A 17,376-nucleotide genomic window follows, 5' to 3' on the forward strand; every position below is an offset into this window, starting at 1 on the left:
GGCTCCAAATGTCCTTCGCCCATACACTGTGCTGGAGGATATGGTGGACGAGGAGGTGATCCGGAAATTCAGGCTGGATCGCCGTCGATTGTTGGAACTTGCGACCCTATTGTCTCCTCACCTGCAGCCGCGAAGAACCTATCCAGGTTCCATGACACCCACGCAAAAGGTGATGGCGGCACTCCATTTCTTTGCAACAGGCACATTCCAGTACACAGTTGGAGATGCCGGGGGAATGTCACAGGCCATGTTCAGCACGGTACTCCGGGATGTACTGACAGCCATGATGCTGTACAAGCATGACTATATACATTTCCCTCAGGCGGCGGAGTTGGCAGCGGTCAAAGCTGACTTCTATGCCCTGGGTCGTATACCACACGTTGTGGGTTCCATTGATGGCACGCATATCGCTACCATTGCACCACGGGCACGTGAGCAGGTGTATAGGAATCGGAAACACTTCCATTCCCTGAACGTGCAGGTGGTGTGCCAGGCCGACAACATCATCTCACATGTGTGTGCAAGATTCCCTGGCTCTGCACATGACGCCCACATCATGCGGAGCAGCATGGTCCCCCAACTGATGGCTAATCTGCGTCCGGCACAAGCGTGGCTTGTTGGTGAGTATGCTGTGGTGACAGGAGTGATATCTGTGTGGCATGGTGTGCCCCACAATGCAGGTTGTGATGTTTCTCTCTCTCTCTCTTCCACCAACACAGGCGACTCGGCTTACCCAAACAGGCCTTGGCTGCTCAGTCCCATACGCAATCCCACTACAGCTGGAGAAATGAGATACAATGATGCCCATGGTAGGACACGTCGAGTGGTAGAACGGACATTTGGCCTGCTCAAGTCTAGGTTTCGGTGCCTGGATAAGACTGGAGGGGCCCTGCCTTACTCACCAGGCAAAGTATGCAAGATCGTGATAGCGTGCTGCATGCTCCACAACCTGGCTGTGCGCTATAACATTGAACTGCTCTTGGACCCTGATGAACTGCAAGTTCCTTGCCCTCCCGACCCACCCATGTCAACTGATGAGGATAGTGGTGAGGAGGAAGGTGTGGACCAGAGGCGCCAGATCATTGATCGCTACTTCCCTTGATTGTGAGTGTGCTCCTCTTGTGCTGCTTGGGTATGCCCTGTGAATGTGTGCTGGTGTTGTGGCATAGTGGTGTGCTTCATCTCTGTGTTCTGCTATGTGATGCATGCATGTGTGTGTGTGTGTGTGCTAAATTGTGGCCAATGCACGTCTCCATGATGTGTGTCGTCTCATCCATTACTGTTGTGATGTGTGTGGGTTGTTAAATGTTGCACTGCAGTGTGTTCTGATGAGTGTGATCATGTTTCCTGACGTGTCTTTGCGGTTTCTATTTTCCCTAGGTCACTCCCGCAGCGCCATGATTCTGTACCAGTTGGATACCTGTACCTAGTAACATCTGTTTCTGATGCATTCATGTGAATAAACATGGAGGCAACACATGATTGAGTGAGTAAGTGGCTTTTATTTACTAATTGTGCATGGGTGTAGGTGCATATTTACAAATGAGTGAAGGGGTGGGGGAGTGAGAGTAGAAGGTTATGGCAGATGAAATGTCCGTGCTGACACCACATAGGGTGGTGTCTGCCTAGTACAGCAGGCCTGTGGCAGGTGGGACCGGATAGTTGGCAGGGTGAATGGCATGCTCAGGTACTGGTACAGTCATTTTCGGTTCCTCTTGGAGCGTGTGCCAGCTGCTTCCACACTGCTCTCGCCCACTTCCAGCCTCGGACGGCCCCTCCGTCTTTGTGCCGCTACGGAGTCAGCTGGTTGCGCTGGGGCATCGGGTACCACATCCGCCGCAGGTGGCGGTGGCGGTGGCGGTGGCGGTGGCGTTGTTTGTGGGCTGGTGTTAGCGGATGTACATGGCATCCGCATGTTGGTTGTCCTGGTAAAGATGTCCACTAGTTGGCCAAGCCGCCTCTCAATGGCCCCCAACATTGCAGTGTTGTCTACAAAGTCCTGGTGGGCCCGGTCTGCCTGTGCCTGACCACGTTGATAGCTCACCTCCACCCTGCCCAGTGCTTCCAATGACTGTTGCACAGGATTGGGTGTGTTGGTATCCTCGTGTCGTCTTTGGCGTATGCTCCTGCCTGCCGGATCTGGCCTTGCATCTCTGCCTTGCCTCACACTCTCCCTGCGTGGCTGGGATGGCGCTGGCACGGCGTTGGCCGTTGGGTTGGGCAGGGTGGCAGGGGCAGGAGTGGTGGTAGTAGTGGTGGTGGTGGAGGTGGTGCTGGTGGTGGCTGTGCAGGTCACAGTGGCCGGTGTTGTAACAATGGCAGAGGCCGTAGTCGTTGGTGTAGGTGTGACCTGGGAGCCAGATGGCCCTGGCTGCCTGCTTGTGCCGGGATCATCCTCTGCCCCGGAGGTGGCTGCCCAATCGTCCCCTGAGACTTCTGTGAGTGGCGAGTCTGGAGGGCGGGTGTTGCTTCCAGCTGTCAGATTAGGATGACCTGCAAAACCAAAATGTGAGGATGAGTAATGTGGACTTGACAGGTTGTTTTCATTTTGTTGCCGATTCTGTCTGCACTGGTACTCACCCCACCCACCACCGCCATCCCTATGGACATGGGGGCCTGTTGGGAGTTGTAGTTACATCCCCTCACACCCACCACCACCGCCATCCCTATGGACATGGGGGCCTGTTGGGAGTTGTAGTTCCATCCCCTCACACCCACCACCACCCACCACCACCACCACCACCGCCATCCCTATGGACATGGGGGCCTGTTGGGAGTTGTAGTTACATCCCCTCACACCCACCACCACCGCCATCCCTATGGACATGGGGGCCTGTTGGGAGTTGTAGTTACATCCCCTCACACCCACCACCACCACCACCACCGCCATCCCTATGGACATGGGGGCCTGTTGGAGTCATTTCGACGTTGGTGAGTATGTGGACTGCATGCATGGGTTGGGGTCTGGGAGATGTGTCTTCACAGTTGTGTGAGGCACACCATGTACTTGTGCTCGTGGTGCTTGGTTTGTACTTACCAGCCTCTTCTCCCTCAGGAAGTCCATCAAGGCTCTCAGGGTGGATGATGGTCATCACCTTGTCCTCCCACTCGGTGTAGGGTAAGGGCTCCGGGGGGGTTCCACCGCCTGTGTGATTTGCCCGGAGATAGTTCTTGGCTCGTATGGATTTAACTCGGGTCTTTAGATCATGCCACCGCCTCTGTATGTCCTGCTTCGTCCTCGGGACGCTCCCGGAGGCATTCACCCTGGTGACTATCCGGTCCCACATGCTGTTTCTCCTGGCTATGCTGGTCTGCTGCACTAGGGCCCCGAATAAGTGGGGTTCCACACGGATAATCTCATCTACCCTAACCTTTAACTCGGTGTCAGTGAATTTTGGTTTTTTTTTTGGTGCCATGGTGTGTGGTGCTCGGGGTGTGGGTTTGCGTGGATGGGGAGGTGCAGGTGTGTGGTGTGTAGGAATGGTGTGGTGGGTCTTTGTGTGGTGGGTGTGTTTGGGTGTGGGTTGTGTGAATGATATATGTCTTTGGTGTCAGTTCAGTGGTGTATCCTGCTAGCAGCTATGCAGTGATGCAGAGGAGTTGTGGAGTGGGTGGGAGTTCTTTTATGGTGTGTGTCTAGGCCGTGTCTGAATGGTTATTGGCAGTCAGGTGCTAGGTGGGAGTGTTGCCAGGTGTGGATTGTGTGGTGCTTGGCGGTGGATCATTGTGTGTTGTGATTGGTTTGGATGTTTTCGGTGGGTGGCCGTTTTTTTTCGTGTGTTTGGTGATAACTTCCGTGGCAATGTATGGCATTGGTTTGACAGTAGGGATGTTGTTTGTGTTGTCGTTCCGCTGTGGAGCACGGATTCTCTGTGCATTGGTACCGCTGCGGACGTGGATGGCGGTGACTACCGGGGTACTTGCGGAGTTATCCTAATTGCGGACACGGACATTGCGCAGGTATCGCGGGGGTAGTGGATGTATTCGCGGTCATGTGCGTACGCGGCGGTCGGTGTTCTTTCTGTTCCGTCCGCCTGCCGCGGACTCAGGTGTACTCCGACCGCCGCGGACGGGGATTGGTGTGCTCCGTACGCCGCGGTCGGCGTTTTTTGCATGTTTTATCCTAATTGCTGTTGCGGATTTTCCGCGGACAGGTCCGGAGTATCTTGCCACCTTCCGCGGCGGACGGTACACGTTTCCGTCCGCCATCCTAATCGACCCCTAAGTTTGATCTTTTATGATGTTTATAAAATGTTATACTTTTATTTTTTCATTAATATAGTAATGTTACACCTCGGGGGTGAATCAAAGCTATCAATGTATCTTTAATGAGGGGGTATCAATGTGGTTTATGATTGTTACCATTTAACATGAAAGTACATAATAAAGTAGGTGTGGTGACAATTGTAACAAACTAACGGAATGAAGCAGTCAAATCTATAAAAGAAAAAATAGCTCAGAACTAAATTCCTCCCGCAGCAAAAATCAAGTTGTAGATGCTTTGAATTTCAGTAGGGCTGACTATAACATGGTCAATAAAAAGAGTAGTGTTCAGTAAACGTGAAAGTGGTCTCTGGAAACAGGAAAGCCTTCCATTTGAATGCTGCACTATACGAATGATCCCCCATTGAGGAAAGATGTCTCCTTATGTAGCGTGAGGAGCTACAGGACAATAATTATTTGCCACCTCACAAAAAGTGTCACCCAGTGCAAACGACTTAATCTCCGTGAGCCAATGTTACTTATCAACAGGCTGAACCTTAAAAACTGGACATTTCTGTTCAACCTGAGTACACCTACAAGTGATTACGTTTACACAGATGCCATGCAGAAAGTTTTCACATAATACACAACTACAACCTTTAAGCCAGCCTGGGCTGCAAATTGTCATGGCTTGCAAGAGTTTTACACTTGTTACACCATGATATATGGGAGCTATCTCCCAATGATAAAATTAACTAAAACATGCTCTACGGATCCATCAGCCCAAATAAAGTAATTTTTGTTAAGTTTTATGAGAAACCTCAACACTGCTTAGATTCGTGCATTTGGGTAACTAAGAAACTATGCCATGACTCAATATGTATAATATTGTTTTTCTTTGACTGATTTCACCATTACTTATGTTATAAAGTGTTCCGATACACTCGGGTCTGGCTAGCGCTATATAAAACTCTTAAATATAAATATAAATATATATATATATATATATATATATATATATATATATATATATATATAGCGAAAACGCCATTCACCATATTTCCTCTCCAAGGGAAGGAATAACGAGAGTAAGCCCAATTTTTTGTGCAATTTTCCGGTGATTATTTATTCAGTTTTACACCAGCCATCCGCCATAACGCGTTTCACCTCCAAAAACGAGGCTTGATCACATGATATATATATAGATAGATAGATGTTGTCAACAGACTAATTCGAAGTACTCCCAGACCGATCTAGTTTGCAAGGTTAATTGGAATAGGCCATAAATCAGTAATGTAGACAAATGTAAGAAGTTAAGACCAAAGCCTACATTGAGCTGCACATGATGACTAATGGGGAAAATGTCCTGTCATTTAGAATGTGGCATTCATTTACATCACACGCCTTAAATTAACGATGGGAAAACCAGAAGTGCTTTTAGGTTGAACTAATCGATAGGAAATGGCCTGGTGATATGACGCACAAGTACATTACTGACATGAAAAACCTATAAATGAGATTAGTCTAATCAGTATATGAAACGGATGTGACACACGGGCAAAACAATTCGAGTCATCTCAGCTACGTGGAAACGGCGCAGCTGTCATCGTACTTCTCGCGCATTGCTGGTTTCCCCAAGTTTATCTGATCACTGTTCCATCACAGCCCACGAAACGTTCACCCGCCGAAGAAGTATTTTTTTTCCACTTACAATCATAACACGTCTTTTTTTCTGCTTAACTAATTCACGAAGGTCACGGCAAAAAAAGTAAATGTAAACGTTAACCAGAAGTTCGCCATGCACAAGTAATATATTAGACATTATCCTGAAATCTTCACCATGATGCTGAGCTAGAGCCAGACAGACAAGAAAAAAAGAAATACATCCAGAATCTAGACACCCACGCAACAAGCGAGGTGTGCAGTGTATTAAGACAAAGGATGCCTTTTCAATCAATCCAGCGAAGCATGAACCTAGAGTGTCCCCACAGCCCAGTTAAGCAGCGCCAAAGCGCTGAGGTCGCCGCGTGATTCCCGGCCAGTCACATTACCGAGGGCTGGCTCCTGAGGCCGTCAGCCGGGTGTCCTGCTCCTTTTATTCAGAAATGTCCCAACAGCTCGAGGATCCGACGTGCCTGAAGCGGGGATGTTGCCTGTGAGCGGACCTTCAGTAGAGAAGGCTCTTTTGTTCCACCCGGGGAGGGAAAGGAGAAAGTGTTGCAGAGAGGGGGCCCCGCCCACCGAGACACAGATACCAGAGAGGAGGGAGTGGAGGAAGCACGTTTACCAGCCCCTCCCCTGCCAATCTGGAGCTCTGGACAGGTGTGCAACTTCACACCACCCACCGAATCGCGGGATTAGACTCCTACTTCGTGGCGAGGCTCACGGAACAGAAACTAGACCCGTCCAGCCTTCTCCTCTCCAAGCCTCTGTCCTTACGTACGAGATGACTCCCTCAATCTTGATTTCTCTGCTATTTCTGGTGCCAGAAAGCTCAAAGCATGAAGCTTGTACATTTCATTCTCTACCAAGAGTTACTTTTCATGGTAGACCGAGTAATTAATGATATTCTGACTAAGCCCATCTTCCATCCGTGTCCAGGCTCTTTGAGCCTTTTCGGGACTTTGCTAAAAAGCAAGACGACTTTTAGCCATCCCTCTTTGCGCTGTCGCCAACATATCGACAGCCTTTCGAAAATGTGGTTTCAAGCGCAGGGGGAACTTCCTTGAACTGGACACAAGAGACTGGTTGTTAAGGGTCTGAGGAATTGTTCCAAAAATAAGAAAAACGTGTTATCCATACCAGAAAAGACTGGAGGGTAGGCAGAATGAGGGGATGCGGTGCCAACATGGAACAAGTCAGGTCCCGGGCCGGCCAGCCAATCACAGCGCGGCCCGGGAAATGACGTCACGGGGTGTCCCGGGCCGGCACCCAATGACAGCGCGGCCCAGGACAAAGGGGCGGGACTTAAAAAAAGCCCGAGAAACGCCCCCGAATCGCGTTTTCTCGAGAAAGCGTGATTGACAGCCTCTGTCTCCCAATGGCTAGCCTCCATTTATGGAGCTAGCCAATGGGAGACAGAGGCGGAACCAAAGTCGATATGTAGGATCATGAGGTTTCGCCGTGGGCGGAGCAACTGCTACGCAGTTGCAACGCCCAGGGCGAAACCTAAAAAAAGCCTTTCTTTACATGTCTAAGCGTTGACGTTAATAAGTCACATTATAGCTCTGCAGTGAAAAGTACTTAACATGAACCATTAGTCAACAAAGAGACAAGATAGTTGTCGGCTAAACCCTGTACTTGGTCCGGATTATTATAGAACAATATTAAAGCCTATTGAATGAAACATAATATATTTTTGTACAACTGGTATTATGAACTCACATATTTGAAAGAGCGTTCAAGCGCAATGATGACAAAAAAAGAGTTTTGGAGAAATAAATATTTGCCTAAAATCACACAATTTAAGCGTAGAAGCAATGATTTATCTACATTTTCTTTATTCACTTTGTGCAAATCCACCAGTAAATGAGTATCTATTTGTATTTCCTTATGCTAAGGCTTTGTTTTTACCACTCTGCATTTTTCTATATAGCACAAACTTAGAGTACTTTATACGAGCACCAGTTACATTCATTGTTTATTAGGATGGAGAGATTAAGTGATTTGCCCAGAATCACAGGATGTTGATCCAAGGCTGAGACTTAAACATGGCTTTCAAGTTTCAAAGTCAGCAGCTTTGGCTGTAAGGCAACATCCTGGGTGAAGAGAGAGAGGCAGGTAGAAGCTACATGAAAATTCAGCTGATTATGGGCTTGAGCTTACAGCCGACCTTGAGCTGGGCCAGAGCCAGGCTTCAGGCTCAAGCTTGGCTTCAGCCTTCAGTGGCTCGCCCAGCTCTAAGATCAGGGCATGTGCCTTTCACTGACCTGGTGACCAGCAAGGCATCATGTGGCCTCCTGTAAGCGACAGGGCTACATTGGTTGCTGAATAATATCTCTTCTGACATTTCTGAAGTTCCACAGGCAGGCAGCAGCTGCAATGACCGAGGAGGAAACTTATTTAATAAAAAAAATGTTTTTATTTTTATTTATTAGTTTTGCAGAAAAGAAACAGATACACAGTGCGGCAGAGACATGTGGACAGAAACCATATCATACACAGTACTTCAATATGAAGTGCATCACAGCCATAATCTATTGTACATATGTAAATAACATAAACCAGGGAGAAAAAAGTAGAGGTTACATCATTACATGGTATCTCAGTACATGGCATCAATTCCATAATTAATTGCATGTTCAGTCATCCAGCGGGTGCGTCAGCATATAAGCAGTGTACGGGCCCCATACATCCCGGGGCCTAGATGCCGTCGGCAATTTCTCTGCATAGCAAGTTAGTTGATAATGACAGTATGCTAGGTCCCGCAACCAGAGTTTCAGCATTGGTGCCGGTCGGCCATCCCAACAGATAGCAACTCTGCGTTTAGCTAATTGCAGAGATAGGACCACAAATATCCAGACGCCCGCCGGAACCTTAAAAACAACACCCAGTAAACACACCTTCACATCACATGGCGTCTGAACCCCGGTCATTTCTATCAACACTGTCAGGACTGCTACCAAGAAGTCCTGTACCTTCGGGCATACCCACGCCAAATGAGAGAAATCTGCATGTTCCACCCCATGATGGAGCAAGGATTCGCACATAAAGCGACTTGCTTGTAATCATGAACCTCGAATACCCTTAATGAACTAAATCAACCTGTTTGTCTTATTAATTTCCCCTTTATTCTTACATTTGGGTGTCCCAGAGACGCTTGCCTATGTGTTTACTAAACCTAATACGCTTGCAACCAAAAATGGCTGCTGCTATGCGGGAATTTCTTCTACGCATGCGTCGGTCATAACCATGTGACCTGACGTACTCGCAGTTCTGGGGGGAAACCTTTGCACTTGCGCAGTAGCAATAAGATGGCTGCTTTGTGTTCTCACATGCCCGAAGCTTGCACTGCAGCTTTTGCTATGCTGTTTCGTTTGCATTAATCCTAATGCTATAGTTATTATAAACTAATGGGAGTAATATAGGGATTCATGGTATACAGTGCATTCATTTTTTCTGTGTTCTAAAACTGTTTCCATTTACTTTTCATGTATTGTAATCCTTGGGCCTGAGGGATGGCAATACTCCATGCTGAACTGCCTTTCTGCGCATGACAGTCTTTCACCAGAGGATGAACTCTGTGACATTGAACGTGCGCCAACCCAGAGGTCTCAGCCAAGATGTGCCTGGGAAGATGCACCTTCGCCTAGTAGAAGAAGCCGAATTGTACTAAATGTAATGCATTGTAATGTTTGTTAAATTCACCATTGTTATGTGTGGGGAACATGTCATGGGAACCCGAAATTCAATGGGCGGGTATGAAAGATTCAAATGAGGGGCTTGAGAAAGTCAAATCCTAGGAGGTGTGATGACCTGTCCTTTCTTTGGACTAAACGAAATTGGGGATTCTTACACTTGCAACACTTGGGGGGTGGAACACTGACCCGAAAACAGTATAACTAGCCTAGGTTTAGCTAGAGAAATTGTCCGACTTGTCCGAATAGATGACCTGTCACTGACCCAACGCACTCAATAGCTGATCGAGAAACAGAGGTGCTGCGGAGCACTCTGTCAGACTGACTCACAGACCCATTCGGGGTTTTGAGAACCTTAAGTGCTGGCGAAGCACTTTGCTGGGGAATTCGAGAACCCAATCGGGGTTTTGACTGATAGCTGCAGAGAAGGGGTAGTGCAGGCGTTGCAACTGAACTGCGGGTGCTGGTCTCAACTTTGGTGGTCCTGTCCTGATCCTAATCTGGTTTTCCTGTCTTGGGTCTTCATTCTGCACCTGCTGGCCTACTGGCGACTGCATTCCATGGGGTTCCTTCTGTCCTTAACTGACCCGTGGCCAGGGTTGGTCTCCACACCGTGCTAGGTAAAAATAAATCTGTGAGGGAAACACATCTGCGTCCTTTCTCCTTTCTCCTTTACTGAAATCTTGCTAAAATTGTAATTGTATATGTTCCTTTTCTTACCTTCCCTTTTTATAATTACTGAAATCGTGAAAGTGCCTTCTATTAGCATGTTCCATTTTTTCCCTACCTTATAGGTTGGATATTAAAGTACTGTCTCTGAATAAATAGATGTTCCTTTTTCTTTACCTTCCCTTTACTGAACCCGAAAAGTCATTTCTGAATTATTAGCATGTTCCCTTTTCTTACCCATCCTGTAGGAAACTATAAACTATAACAGTTTAGTATGCTCCACATGTTCCCGTCCTTTAGAACCACCTTCCTAAATAAAACTTCTACGAGTTTATTATAGGATGTTCCCTGTTCTTACCTTCCCTTTAGACTTCTAAATGGTTGGCCTTATTTTGTTCCTACATGGATATACACTTTTTATGATCTTGGTTATTAATAGTTTACTCGCTGTGAATTTCTTGCTTTCTGATCTTGATGAAGAATATATAAAGGTTTTCAAAACTTCCTGAGTCTGTGGTTATTATAAAGAGTGCAAATATAATAAATGTCATTGTGGTTTGGTGAACTACTTATCTTTTGCAGCTGGCTCCCTGATCCATTGTGATCATAGGTACTCGTGACGAGGATTGGTAAGTCGGGTACATTTGGAATAAATAGGAATGAACTAGGTTACTGGTAGTAGAGTGTAGGTTACCCGATTAATAAAATGGTGAATTGAATTTATGGGCCCAAATGTGCATTTGGTAAAATTATTATAGTCGGGTGACCTGCGCGCTCTATCAGTAATTTTCTGGTAGCAGAGCTATGGTTAGGGGCTAGTTAAAGGTAGGTAGGACTAGTTAAGAAAGGGAGATAGGTACACTGCTGCTAAAACTGTGAAAATGTTACTGCTGCTAAAAGTATTGGTCGATCAAATGAAAAATTGTTATTGCTTAGAAATGTTATGAAATGTTTTAAAAAAAATTCTCTGATATGTTGTTGTATTGATTTATGTACTAAAACACTCGTTAGTGATTGTTACATGTTTGTCTGGAATCCCCGGGGGCAGAATAGCGGATGGTGAGGAGAATCCACCTCGCGGTGAGGTCAGTTGCTCGAGGAAAATTGGTGCAGGTTAGGCAGAACTGGAAGCACTAATTAGGGTTTTCTGTATAAATGTATGAATAAATGATAGCAAAGAGTTCGCTGGCAAAACTTCTATTGTGATATCACCTGGTAAGGGTCACACGGAAGGAGTAGCAGGTTCGTCTAAACTTGATTGATAGCAAAGGGGTTCGTTGGTGAAACTTTTGGCTTAGTATATATTCCAGAGTGGATGAGTCGAAGGAGTGGCAGGTTCTCTAATGCTTGTGTGAAGGATAGGCAGAAGGGTTCTATCCGCAGTATTTGAAAAGTAAACGGAAGAGATTTACCTGCAGTGAAACAAATCTTTTCTTTCTAGACACTTGAGTACAGTGGCGAATGTGTTTGCGTTGTGAATTAAATAGAGCACTTGCACTTTAAAAGAATAGAGATCGAAGTTTTCCTTACCTTGTGAAGGAGGGAGTCAGTTGCGGAGCTGCGCTGACGTCACTCAGTGACGCGCTGGTATTGGTCGAGACAGCGGGCGTGTAGCTGAGACAGCATTGTAAGGGAGGGGTGAGCACAGGAGCGTGGGAACTCGTTTATGAGAAACGTCGCGCACCCATTGGTTGAAATTGTTTGAATACGCGCATTTGGTTGGTTGCAGAAAAATAAAAGACGAATTTGTATTGGAAGTGATTTTGTAAACAGAGTAGTTTTTGAAAAAGTATATGTGGTATCCAACTCATCCCCAGACTCGACCTGATCCAAGATATCAAGGTTTTGTGAGAGATCAGTGGAAAGGTCGTAGACTACACACTATGTATGGAAGCAAGAGAAAAATGACATTAGTAGACAAAGTAAAGAATTATTTCAAGAAAGATAAGCCCATCAAAACTAGAGAAGGAGTTATTATTCCACCACCTAATACTCCCGCATCATTTATGATGTTTGACAGAGGCTACCATGCTTGCGTATGGTTGGAAAATTGGGTGGAATATACTAAAGATGACGGAATTTTAGCATTTCCCCTGAAAGGTACATTCAATGGCAGGATTCTGTTCAATCTGAGACCCCGAATGAATGATTTACATCCCAGACCCAGATTAACGCAATATGAGGTATTAGAAGAATGGGAAATAGAGGCTTTTGAGCGAGACAGACCCAGAATGGACAAAGGGTTAGCTACATTTTACCCGAAGGTACCAAAAGAGACCCGAGACAAGAGAATGAAAGACTGGAGACATGACATGATGGTAGAAGGACTGTACCCTGTAATAACAGTAGAAGAGCCCATGGGAGGGAAAAGGACAGAGAAGACAAAGCATTTAATGACTAGTGGAGATTCAGACGATGATTATCTGGAGGATTTATTAATGAAAAATCCACCATCTTATAATGAAGGTCCAAGATCCTTAAGTGCGAGAGACACATGTTTAAGGCCTCCTTATCAGGAGAAGTCGAGACCCTTAAGTACGGGAAATCCATTCCTGAAACCTAATTATGGTGAGGGACCGAGTATGACACACCCAACTGCCCCGAGTTTTAGTCCTCCATTAGTTCCGCAGATAGTACATGAAACCACCATGGAAAAAGTACTGCAGGATAGAGAACGAGAGGCTTTAGTTAAATAAAGAACAGAATTAATTCAGAAAATCTCCCAACTGAATACCAGTCCTGAAGCTCTGACAATTCCAGTAACTATTGGACCAGTTGTTCCTTTATACGGGGATAAGCAGGGGAGTCCAAAGGCTCCAATCATAACTCCATCTGTAGTACAGCCGAGAAAAGAGCCCTTAATAGTAGATGATCAGGCAAGTGAATGTGAATCTGTGATTTCCTTTATGGATTTACCGATAAGGGAGCCAGAAGGGAGCTCACAGAGAAAGAACACTCCTTTTAGTTCAAGAGAGGTTCAAATTGAATCATCGTCAGGTACTAGAAGTGCCACGGTAGTGACTCCTGAAGAAATCGAAAGATGGTCCAGAGAATTAGAGAAACCGAATCCTCAGCCAAAACCATTAGATATATACAAACTAAGAATAGAATTGGAGGAACTAATGTTTGGGAATGTGGGTTTGGACAGACTGAACACCCTTAGTGAAGAGGAATTGTTATTCATTTGCAAAAGTATCACCCGTAATACCCGAGTGTTCCATGAGAAATTATTGGACACTGCGGCTAGTATGGGAATAGATATTGGTAAATCTAAAGTGTTGCAAAAACCCTACAGAGCAGAGCTCTCAGACAAAGATTTGGAAAACATGAATGTGTCAGGGAAAAAGGTACGGATCAGAGAATTGTTAAACCTGTTACAAAAATGGGGAGAATTAGAAAAATGGAAAGCCAGGTGGGCAAAGAAAAAAGAGAAAATTAGATCCAAACAGATGGCTTCTGAGTATGTCTTAAAAGAAGCAGACAAGGTAGAAAAAGTATATCCTATGCGAGAAGTGCCAGGTGGAGGATATGTACATGTTCCATGGTCCCGACAGGATATTGTGTCCTTTACAAATGACTTCCCAAAATGACGAGAAAAACCTGTAGACTGGTACAGACAGGTCGAGAGATTTGTGAAAGTGCAAAAATGTCTCCTGAAAGATCTAGATGGTTTCTTTGACATTGTAGTTCCTGTAGATTTGTGGACAGAATGTAAAATTGCTGTTGATTGGCCTAGTGAGGAATTCCCGAGGGACCCGAAGACAGGGGCTCCTTCAGGGGATGTCATGAAAAAATACAACCAGGTAATGTTGTATCTAAAAGGAAAAGTGCCTGCAAAAGAAACTGATTGGACCAGAATAGATAGAACCACCCAGAATCGAGATGAAACTGTGCACTCTTACTATGAACGACTGTTACAGGTGTTCAAGACGTACAGTGGACTGGATAACATTGAGATGAAAGACATGACCCACTTCATTTATAGATTTGTGGTAGGGTTAAGGCCTGAGATTTCACAGTGGATCAAAGACAATAAAATCTGCTGGCAGTCAAAGCCAATTGAAGAAGTCCTAAAGTATGCTAAATATTGCGAAGATGAGCTGGCAGATAAACGGAAAGAGCTAAAGGAAAAGGTCATGTGGGCACAGGTAAAACTAGCAGAGCACCAGGAACAGCAGCTAAGTAAAATGAATAATAATCAGAATCAAGCCCAGAGTAAAAATGAGCCGAGAAGAGGCACGCAAGAAGTTTCCCTGTCACGGGTGCGGAAAGATAGGTCATTGGAGAGACGAGTGTAAGGCTGTGCAGAATGGTAATGTGCAAATTAATGATTCACATCCACAGATGCAGAATGAAACACCTCGGAAGACCCAGCAGCAGGTAAAACAGAATCAGTTGCCTCGTGCACCTAGGCTAAATTATAGGAGCAAAGCACAACACAGTGAAAACACTGAAAGTTGGGAAGGAAGGGAAGATAGAAATGCAGCAACTTCACAATTTCTGTTAAATGACACATTTCTCTGTGACGACACCTCCTGATGGTGCCTGAGGGGGGAGGACGAGGAGTGCGTGCTTGGCGCCTCCTTGCCGGTGGACCAGTCAGGGCCATACATTGAAGGAAAGGTTGAAGGAAATGACGTCACTTTTCTATTGGACACTGGTGCTACCCGTTCTACTGTGAGAACAGCAGACTTTCCAAACCTACCCCTCTCGGGAGAAGTGATCCAAGTAGTGGGCGTTTCTAATCAGTTAATTAGTACCCCAGTTACAGAACCCATGGAAATTAAAATTGGGAATTTTTTCCAATATCTTTTTTTTATTTAACAGTAAGACAAAAGTAGGCAATACAAACATCAGGTGTTTCGCGATGAAAGACAGAATAAGGGCCAGGCGGGGGAAATAAACAAACAATAATCACTGTAGGAAATAAAGGACCCAGCACGGGTACATAGAACGGAAGCAGGAAATAAGCAATCTGTGAATCAAGCAAAGCGATCCCACCCACACGACCCATCCATAATGACACAGGATAAATAAGTCAGCAAAAACACCCAGACAATAGAGGATCCGTGAAAGATATACATCCCATCTCTCGTAAAAGAAAAAGGGAAAAGAAAAGGGGCCATAGAACATAAAAAGGGCAAAATAAAAACCCCCACCCCGAACCCCCCACCCTGCACCCCTGCAATGGCTACGGCCTAACCCCACTAGCAGCGTGCCTGTCGCCCCAGAACTACCCTAAAGGAAGGGGAAAGAAAAGCGGAGGAGGAGAAAGCAAACATACTCCCGGTCTCCCGCACCCCCCGCCAACAGCGACCACCCGGATACATGTTAAAATCAATATTCAGCAAGTATACAAACCGGTAAAGGAAGGATAAACAACAGCCACCCAATTCCCATCACGTTACAGATACAACCCCAGAATCACGAAAATCTCTTATATCGGAACCCAGCGATAAAGTTCAGCCCTGGCCAGTACGGTCCGTCAGAAGAGTCTTTGCCATTCGAGCCGCCATTTTGTTGGAAAAAGCAAAGCGTCCACAAAAGTTCTGTTCAGCACAAGAGGATCGAAGTCAGGATAAAAGTTCACGGCTTGAACTAGGAAAGGTGTCCAAAGACAGCGAATATCCAAAACCATCAACAAGTAACTCGTAGCCACATGGAAGACCGTCTGTAGATGTGTTAGGTGGCAGCAGGGTCAGGCCAAAGACGCTAGCGAGAAGCACGGGCTGGCTAGCCGGTAATAGGGGACCGTCAGGAGTCATAAATTCCGGGGTACGCACAGGGACCTCGACCTTTGAGACACAATGCACCGCTGGTATCATCTCCAGCTGGAAACCAAACGAGGCGTCGTCCTCAGCTTCCAGGATACCGTCCACTTTCACCATCAGTGTCCGGAACACAGCGACTGTGTGCGAACGGAGCGCCCCAATGGCGGCCACAACGGCCCGTAGAGATGGCGCGCCCTCCGTCCGCTCCATCCCCTCTCAGTAGGAGACAGAGCCGGACTCGAACCCCGGAGGCCGGCTGCTCCGGAGTCACGGGCCACGCAAATCCGATCACAAGTAACGGGCGCTCCTCGTCGTGCAGAACACACCGGTGCCGCCAGAGAGGACCCCAGCCCGTCGACCCCGAGGGGGCAACAAGGTCTCCGGGCACCGGGCCCCCACCACGGCAGTCGGCGTGACACGATGGCGTGTCCCGGGCGTGGGTCGTTCAAAGGATCGACAGGAAAATCAACAATTCAGGCACTCTTCGGGAGACCGGGCTCAGTCCAGGTCTCACGGCCGATGTTGTTCAACTCTGACTCGGGTAGTCCAAAAATCGAGGCCCCGGCTTCCACACGGTGGTAGGCCGAGAAATGGAACACGGCGTATCTTCGTCAGCCGATAAGATAGAAATCTCGGGATTGTATCCTTGGAAGCTGTAGACCTTCATAAACAAGAAAATCAGGGGTAAGGTCAGGATGAAAGACAGGATAAGCGAGCTGCTGGCGGAGGTCGGTGGAGCCGGGAGCTTATGCAGCCATCTTGGTTCGTAGCGTAGCTCCTCCTCAAAAATTGGGAATTTTAAAGAGATGCATAGATTTGTTGTTTGTGATTCCAGTCCTGTAAACCTACTAGGACGAGATTTGTTGTGCAAAATGAACTGTACTATCTTTTGCACTCCAAATGGCGTTGAAATCCAGACCCCAGACGAAGATGGAATTTACAAATTAATGTTAGCAAGACCTGACACAGAAATTAAAAGACTGACAGTACAGGACTTACCTGAGGAACTCCAAGAGACAGTGAAACCGGAAGTATGGGATTTCACTGGAAAAGATGTAGGATTAATGGCAAATGTTGACCCAATTAAAATAGCCATAAAAGAAGATGCAGTCTACCCAAATACTAAACAGTGTAAAATGAGTGCAGAAGTAAAAGCAGGAGTTGCTATTGAAATCAAACGATTGCTAGAAGCAGGCATATTGCAAGAAGTGTTGAGCAGTCCTTGTAACTCAACAATAATTGGCATTAAGAAACCTAGTGGTAAGTACAGGGTCGTGTAGGAGCTGTGCAAGCTTAATAAAATTGTTGTTCCTTGACCCCTGTTGTGCCAAACCCTGCAGTAATTTTATACCAAATACCGTGGAATGCTGGATGGT

The sequence above is a fragment of the Lissotriton helveticus genome, chromosome 1_1 (genome assembly GCF_964261635.1).
Source record: "Lissotriton helveticus chromosome 1_1, aLisHel1.1, whole genome shotgun sequence".
Lineage (NCBI taxonomy): Eukaryota > Metazoa > Chordata > Amphibia > Caudata > Salamandridae > Lissotriton > Lissotriton helveticus.